Here is a 9,209-nt window from a genome sequence, read left to right on the forward strand (position 1 = left end):
ACATCGGTCCCATGATCCCCAGCCGACCATTCCTCCTGCAATGGTGAGCCCGTCAGGAAACCGTAGCAGCTGCGCCTCAACGGGGCAGGTAGGATCACAGAGCGTGGACGCCATGCAAACACAGGACGAATCGACCTGTCCCGTTGATGACATCACTCAGCGGACACCATGTGAGCTGCATATTCCTTTCAAGAACTTATCAATAAAGGTAAGATTTAGCCATTCCGCTAGTTGCTGCTTATATATGTTGATTACTAATAGATAATCTCTCACAACATGAAGGTGGCGTCGGGCATGGCCATCCCAACGGACCCTTCAGGTACTTACCACTGCAGGCCGATTCCAGCAGGATACTCGAAGGTCGAAGTTGAGTTGGTCGAAGGCGCGTACGAGGACCTCGAGCTGGATTACCCTGGAGGAGACGGTGAGACGCATCTACGAGACACAAGCCATGCCATTATTCTATGGCGCAAGCGGTACATCATCCTCCCTGGGCGACAAGCGGCGTCTCGTGCACCATCTCCTCCGGCTCCGCCATCTCCTCCTCAGGATCCTGCACCGTCTCCTCATCATGCTCCGCCAGCACCGTCTCCACCTCAGGCTCCAGCATCGACTCCTCCTCAGGATCCTGCACCGACTCCTCCTCGTGCTCCTACACCTACTCCTCCGCAAGCTCCTCTTCCGGCACCTTCAAAGTCAAGGGTCCCCCCAGCTCCACCGCCTGCCCACACAAGGGCAACGAAGAAGGCGAAAGTTGACGCCGCCAAGAACAAGGACCCGGGGTACGATTGCACGCAAGAGGAGCTTGACGCTTACGTTGCATCAGAAGTCAAGAGACAATTCAAGCCTCGAAGTCCAGAAAAGAAGATTCCTATAGACCCTAGTGTCATGAACTTCTTCAGGGGTATGTCTGCACCTGTCAAGGAGGCCATCAAGCTATCGGACTATGAGCGAACGCTGAAGAAAGCATCTTCTGGAAAGTCCAAACCAGTCCCTCAGCTTGGAGAGCAACCAAACCAGGAGATCGAGCCGTTGGTGACCGGGAAAGACATGACGATAGAAGAATTTATTATTGACACCGGTCTAACTACGGATCATTTGCTAGGAGTTGAACCAATAGAAAAGGCGGAATTGAAATACATGTACGAACTCGGTAAACCAGGTAACACCAACCGGGACTAAAGATGGCTCAGCCACGTGGCCGGCTGAGCCATCTTTAGTCCCGGTTGGTGTTACCAACCGGGACTAAAGATCGAGCTGACCTTTTTTTTTTTTGCATGGCCCTGTTGCTGCATGGTTTATATATATATATATATATATATATATATATATATATATATATATATATATATATATATATATATATATATATATATATATATATATATATATATATATATATATATATATATATATATATATACTACAGATCGATCTTTACTCCCGGTTATTTCACCCGGGACTAAAGATAGCGATCTTTAGTCCCGGATTGGTACTCCCGGTTTGGAAACCGGGACTAAAGGGGGGTTACGAACCGGGACTACAAAGGGTTTCTCCACCAGGGTCACTTCGCAATAACATTGGATATTAAAACAACCATAATTTTTAAGCTACATTTTTTCAATACTCCTATGCCTTTTAAACCGGTAAACTATTAGTTATATCGTTAGATCTATCTTACATAAAAAAATAAGAATGTATTCGTGGTACATGATATTTTCAAAATATTACCGCGCAATTATATTTCGTCGTTATCGTATTCATGTTAGGCTGCATGGAGCCTCTCACCCACTCTACATGAAATGTTTATATATGATCGCCTTTCAAACTACATCAATTATATTAGACTATGTAAACCCAAAAATTTAGTGGAGCTTCATGTTCCACCTAATTAATCATTTAATGAACTATGATAATAGATATGCAATTTCAAAAACACATTATTTTTACTTTCGTTGACATGTTTTTTTTTAAAATAAGTCTACCTTAATTTCAAATGATAAAGAAAATTATAAATAATTGCTTATAGATATTATTTAAATATGATACAATATAAAACTAATAGGTTAGAAAATTATAAAAGCAATTAATGCTGATGAAACAATTTATGGAGAAATTATGGTAGATGTTCTCAGTTTAATATTTTGCCCTTATAAATATCTCAAACTTAGCGTATGACACATGCCCGCGCGAATGCGTGGGCTACCTTACTAGTTCATATATAAAAGTGATACTACCTCCATTTTTCAAAAGATGATTCCATTGACTTTTGAATATACGTTTGACAATTTCTTACTAAAAAATTGCATAATTACCATATATTTTGTTGTGAGTTGTTTTATCACTAAAATTATTTAAAGTATGATTTATATCTTATGCATTTGCACAATATTTTGAAATAAAATGAATGATTCAAAGTGCCTAAGTCAACAATATCATCTAGTAAAAAATGGAGAAAGTATATTAGTATTTTTTAAAAAATAAAACGAATGGTTAAATGTGCCTAAGTCAACAGTCTATCTATTAAAAATGAGGAAGTATATTAGTAGGAGTACAAACTGTATATAGAATTGGCATTGGATTCCCTAGCGTTTGTTGCTGATAATTGTATGTACGTGTGGACTCTAGCGACATTTTTTTTCCTCCATATACACATTGGTTCGCACATCAGAGTGTGGGGTAACCTATTTTGATAAAAAAAACAAAAGCAGGTTAGCTTCCCAAGATTATACTGCAACATATTTCTACTGATGAAGTATACACTCGAGGACATATCGGTTGCTGTAATAATTAAACCAAATCCAAAGTAAAAAAAAATGAATTTCCATATTGATTTTAAGATATTTCAGCGTAGTTTTTTTAAACATTAGTTTTTAAATCGCTTTAACTCTCGCCCGTACAAACGACTGATTTTGCATTATAACCACAACAATATGTGATTTTATACTATAAAAGTACTTATTCTGGTGACTCTGAAATATTAAACTATATAAATTTATGAAAAAAATATTATAAAGGTTAAAGTGTTTGATTTTGGACAAAGTTATCCTGACAAATAGGACCCCCACTATACTTGCAAACCATTTCATGCAATACTCGTTCTACTCTATGTATACTCCTTATAAAAGGGATTAGTCGTCGTGGTGGTTCAGCCACCACTCCACTATCAAGTCCCAATTTTTTTAGTACGTATATACACGCGCTGATGCCAGCACCAACGCGCACATGCATGCCGGCGGTCATCAAGTTAGGGCGTGTTTAGTTCACTCCCAACTACCCCAAACTTCTAACTTTCTATCATATCTTATCACATTCAAAACTTTCCTACACACATAAACTTCCAACTTTTTTTTTCAAACTTTTAACTTTTCCCAAACTTCCAACTTTTTTCAGGAACTAAACGCAACCTTATATACAGTTTTTATGTTCATCAAACTAGAAATCTAGCATAGTTATATGTATTCTTAATTATAATTATATCAATAAATCTGGATAAATCTGAACATAGATATACTCATCAAAGTCCTTGTCTTCTTTAAACTCGCAAAAATCGAAATTCATCACCTAGTGGTGTCTTCTTAATTTTTACTCGTCAAGAGAGAAGAAGAGCCATATCCATCCCGAGAGAGCCCATCTCAGCCTCAACGGCCTGCAGTACGTTGGCTCTCAAGATCTACAGCAAATACCCAGTTGTAAGTGTATAATATTAACTCAAGGCTCAAGGTAATATATATATATATATATATATATATATATATATATATATATATATATATATATATATATATATATATATATATATATATATATATATATATATGTGACGGCTGTTTTGTACACCTGGGTGTACATACTCCCTCCTCCTTATTGGATATCCATTAGTTGGTAATGAATAGTTGGGTTTAAAAAATAATGTTTAATTGTTTTCAAATTTCTGCATGCATGTCGGTTGTGTTCTTTTTTTTTTTTTCAAATTTTCATATGCATGCACACCGGACGGTGAGGAATGGCGACATTCAAAATTTTATATATACTTTTTTCTTAGTTAGTACAAGTATATACTCTTTTAACTAGTATATACTATATTTTTTCAGTATTACATATTTTGTTCTGTTTATAGTAGAATATACTATTTGTTTTCAGTATATACTGTTCTATTCCAGTATGTATTGCTTTTTTTAATCCATTATATGTATACTACTTTCATAGTTAGAAGTAGTATAAACCCATATTTAATTTGTTTTAAGCAGTATATACTTTTTAATGTAGTAGCAGTATATTATATATACTAATACATGCCCATCAGGATCACATACTGATACTGGTTCACTGGCAAATGCTCATAGCGATGTTATGCATAGTGGTTCATTAGTCTGGTTTCATTTGTCACATACCATTTCATTCTTCCGGCTTCTTGGTTTGCGTCATCCGGAAACATGTTCATCACCAGCATGTACGGCTGCCGTTGTGAATTAATGGAGCAATCAAATATGTTATCTTTGTGCTGATAGTTTTTAAAGACGGTATATAATATTTTTTATGTTAGTAGCAGTATATACTGTTTTTAAACTAAAAAACAGTATGTACTGGCCACGTCAGTAAATACCATTTTTTTTAAGTTTGTACCAGTGTATATTGTTTTTAGTTTAGTAGCTGTGCATACTGTTTTTAGTTTAAAATCAGTATATACTATCTAGTAACAGTGTATTAATACCTAAAAATATGTACTTACACTAGTTAGCTCATTGATTGGTACCTTCACTGTAGAAGCATAAGACTGTCAGCAAAATAGTGGAGTATATTGCAATTTTCAGTGTGGCGCAATGGGGTTGATCTGCCGGAGCTCTCGCCGGTCCAGAAAACAAATTGCACTGACGCAGCGGCCGCGCACCACTCGGCTGGGAACGCTGAGGGTGAGGGCTGGGAGGATGAGTTGACGCCGCCCGTTTGCGCCTTCTGGGAACGCCGGCCGACGATGGAGATCGAGTGGCGCCACCACTGCTGTGCGAGGGGTTTTGCCGATCAGCCGGCCAGCACGTGCATGCATGGTTCTCGAATCTACGACACTGCATGCAACAAAGAAATTATATGCCTAATCATACAAAGGGCCTCGGATCAAACAAACGAGAAGTAATGGATCTAATTAAGCAGAAAAATTAATCGAAGTGATTCAGGGAATCTTTTCGGTCTACAACAAAGGACTTGTATTACCAGCACCATCGAAGATTTGATCTGGATGGGAGGGACTCAGATCAACTCAGAAGAAGACTATACTACTTGTCTACCTCCTCGATGGATCCGCCGAGGATTAGAAACTGCACTCCATTCGCCGTCGACGGGGAGAAGTGGAGCACGTACGACCTCACCAGGGAATCTCGTCGGAGATGCCACCACAACCGCCGACGACGATTGGTACAGGAGGGACGAGAGCTAGCCGCCGCTCGTGGCGACGTTGAATGGCTGGGAGTAGTACGCTAGGATTAGTCATTTGATTTAATTACGTGGACAGTTTGTTGATCCGAAAAGAATGGGATAATTAAGAATCATGCATGTTATTTGTTATTGTTTTTAAAAACGAAAAATCAAAGCGGGTATTCTAGGATGAGACCCGGTAGCATGGATGATGCGAGGGGCCTTACGTACTCCTGGGAGTACAGAATCATTTTCTCATATATATATATATATATATATATATATATATATATATATATATATATACACACACACTATACTACACATGGGGTATAGTACACCTAAAACCCACCCACCCCCCCTCCCCCCCCGCGCTCCCCCCCCCCGCCCCCCACCCCCCCCCCCCCCCCAACACCCTCCACCCTCCCTCCCGCACGTCTGCCTATCTATTTTTTTTACCCCCACTATCCTCTCTCTTTTCAATTTTCCGTTTTTTATGGATCTCGAGATCGACAATGCATGGAGGAGAGCAGTATCCACGCCGCCACCTCCTCCATAGCAATTCTACGCCGTCGTCGTCTCTTCCACCGTGCAGCCCCTTGTCCCAATCCTCCACGGCGGCCTGCGGTCCGGGACTGGAGTGCTGACATCCAATTTGCAGTGGCGGCGAGGAGGAGAGGCGACGGTCATGGCGCTCGGTGGAGCAGTTGAATGGTGCATGTTTGTTCGATCGCTTGGCTTTTTACTCACTCTAATCTAATCTTGATACTATCGTTGAATTGATCTGAATCCACCCGTCTGCACGTACACATACGTGCCCTCGATCGAGTGTTAGATTGCGCAATTAGTTGGTGTTTTATTTTGCTACATGATCTGTCTGCTCGATTGATCTCTATAGGCTATAGCTTCTGCCTTTCTTTGGAGGAAGCACAGCTGCTGTGTTAGGTCAACTAATTGCAGCTTATTTGCCGGCGCCAGATATGTGTTGATTGCTTGTGTTCCTTCGTGAGTTTGTATAATGTACATGCATGTCCCATTGATCCATCGTGGATCAATTTGTTCCTGTTTGGCTAGTTGCATCTTCCTTGCTGCGCTTTAATTTGCACTGGGTTAAATTAAGCTATACACTTCAATTAACCCAAAGTTCAACCCAGTGATGTTTTAGCACCTGTGCAGTGATGTTTTAGCATCTGGAAACACCTTTTCCTATTTTTATTGTGTGACTGAGCTGAACATAATAATTTCACAAATTTGTTGAGTCAGGCCAGTTGAAAATATATAGTTGCTGGCTGTTTTGCTTCCAGTTCCATAATCATTTTGTTTCCGTTCATATCCTTGTGCATTTTTAATACATAGCATCTGCAATTATTGAGGAAATCAAATGCAATTTTCAGTTTTGTTTCATTCTACCTGTAATTCTGGATCCGTTTTTGTTCAGATATTTAAGTGGGAAACAAACTTACTGTGAGAAATTATACTCCTTTCTTTTACGTGCTCCCTCTAGCTGTTGATGTGCCATTCAGACTAATCTTTCTGTTTGTGTTGTCATGCTCTGTGATTTCAATTTCCTAGCAACAACATGATAAATTAGGAGCGTACCTGATATTTCAGTTTTATAACTACACATTATTCTTGAGCAAAAGCATAACATGATTAGGAGGCTCTCTGAATTTTTTCCTCATCCGGAGAGGCAGAAAGTGGTGTCCTCCTGTCAACTGCGTTGGTGCATGTCAGGTCCAGGGAGGAGTGACGGCAAGGATGGCTTCATGGTGGTGACGACGATAATGAGGCAAAGCACAGATTCTGGGGAGACTTGGCACAGCAAGCCAAAGTTTGCGCATGTTTCAAACGGAATGTTGAGAAGCATCGATTTAATAGTAATTTAGTTACTAAGAGACAATATGTTGTTGAGCTATCAGTGTAATAGTAACTTGGTTACTATGAGAAACTTTGTGGCAAGATCAATATGTTATGTGAGAACCATCGGTGTAAGAGTAATTTATTTACTAAGAGAAATCTCGTGGCGATACCAATAAGTTAATTCTAAGTAATTTATTTAATAAGAGAAGGTATACGAAACAATTAGGAATACTACTATCGTAAGTAATTTATTTACTAAGTGAAGAGTTGAGAACGACCTGAGACTCTGAGAGTGATTCATTTACTGAGAGGAGGAACCAAATTAGACTCTGAGAGTGATTCATTTACTGAGAGGAGGAACCAAATTGAGAAGGGCCGAAAATAACCTCGGAGTAATCCATTTACTGAGGGAAGGAATCAATTTGGGAGCGTTTGAGTGTTAGTAACTCATTTTCTGAGTGGCTGATAAACTTAGTAATCTTGTTACTGATGGGATAATCACGAAAAAAGTGCGGGAGGAAATAAAAAAAAAGAGAAAAGAAAAAAGGTGCAGCCTAGTTCTGCGGGATTGATGATGTGGAGAACTTGATAGTAACTCGTTTACTTATCGAACTAAAACTACGGATAGTAACGGATTTACTTAACGAAAATTTTTTTTGTGTGGGCTGATGGGTGAGTGTTTGTGCGGGCTGCATGGGGTGGGGGGTGGGGGTGGGGGTGTACGTGAGAGGAGCGTTTTAGTTATAGCGCACCCTAGGTGCGGTTTAGTGTGTGTGTATATATATATATATATATATATATATATATATATATAGGACACTCATATGGGGCACCATGGTGCCCGGGCACCATGGTATCTAATGCACAAAATCACTCAAATTTTTCAAAATTTTTAAATTGTGAGTATATACCTAGTTATAATAATTTGATTCATACCTATACTTATCAACAAAACAACTCAAATTTAACTTTATTTCACAATACATGATTACATACCTAACTATATGTATGGATGCTATATACCTATAATCAAAATCTAACAAAAACAAGTTCAAATTCAGTTCAAACTTGCTTTAAACTAGTTAGTAAAGTAGTTAATGTTAATACCTAGGTAATTGAAAAAGTTTCATACTCATTTGAATTGGGTATATACTCAATTTCAACAATGGTGCCCGGGCACCATGGAGCACCAAACAAATTTACTATATATATATATATATATATATATATATATATATATATATACTACTTGAAAAATAAAAGGTGCTTCCATTGTCCGGACAAAAAACCGGGCGAAAAAAAGAAAAGAAAAACCAAATCGCGAAAAAAAGGAAAAGAAAAATGAATCCGATCCCGCGGTAAAAAAAGGGGCGAAAAGAAATAAAAAAGGAATCTGTCCGATCCTTAAAAAAACGGGAGAAAAAAAACTAGGTGAAAAAAAAGACCGGAAAAAAGCGATAAAAACAAAAGGTCGGAAAAAAAAATCCCAATCCTCCGGTGGAAAAAAGAGAGAGAAAAAACAAAAAAACAAAGAGAAAAAAAAACTTCCATCGCAAAAAAAAATGTCCGACTCTAAAAAAAAATCCGACTCCTACTATAAAAAACAAAAAAAGAGAAAAAAAAACTTCTACTATAAAAAAGAAAAAAACATCCTCCATCCCCGCACGCACGATGAAACGCCAGCCAAAACAAAAAAAAAACGAAATTGAGCAAAGGGATAACCTAGATTGAAGTTCCCAAAATTAAAAGAGGATAAACGATATTGTAACTCCCCTAACTTGAAAAGAGGGAATAAAATATATTGAAATTTCCCAACAAAATTCTCTAAATTCGAAGAACCCTAATTTCGTGTAAGAACCATAAGAGTCAAATCCAAATCAATTAAGCTAAGGGTTCGGGTTACTTATCGGACTTGAAGCCCCTAAGCTCACCGAAGC

The 9,209-nt window shown here is 38.5% G+C and overlaps 2 long non-coding RNA genes across 4 annotated transcripts; one reads left to right on the forward strand and one right to left on the reverse strand.

The window, feature by feature from the left end:
- Positions 1–2,408: 2,408 nt before the first annotated feature.
- Positions 2,409–5,462, reverse strand: LOC107279747 (uncharacterized). 3 transcript variants are annotated; one of them, XR_010738182.1, is made up of 5 exons: positions 5,212–5,462; positions 4,757–5,066; positions 4,395–4,459; positions 3,565–3,673; positions 2,409–2,684 (listed from the first exon to the last, which is right to left on the reverse strand). It is a non-coding gene; the product is annotated as an uncharacterized lncRNA (long non-coding RNA). The 3 variants fall into 3 exon arrangements; XR_001542058.3 differs by lacking the exon at positions 2,409–2,684 and having other exon boundaries at positions 3,264–3,673; XR_001542059.3 differs by lacking the exon at positions 2,409–2,684 and having other exon boundaries at positions 3,346–3,673; positions 4,733–5,066; positions 5,212–5,457.
- Positions 5,463–5,791: 329 nt separating this feature from the next.
- Positions 5,792–7,395, forward strand: LOC9267877 (uncharacterized). The gene is made up of 2 exons (XR_001542052.2): positions 5,792–6,126; positions 7,107–7,395. It is a non-coding gene; the product is annotated as an uncharacterized lncRNA (long non-coding RNA).
- The last annotated feature ends 1,814 nt before the right edge of the window (positions 7,396–9,209 follow it).

This window comes from Oryza sativa, chromosome 12 (genome assembly GCF_034140825.1).
Source record: "Oryza sativa Japonica Group chromosome 12, ASM3414082v1".
Lineage (NCBI taxonomy): Eukaryota > Viridiplantae > Streptophyta > Magnoliopsida > Poales > Poaceae > Oryza > Oryza sativa.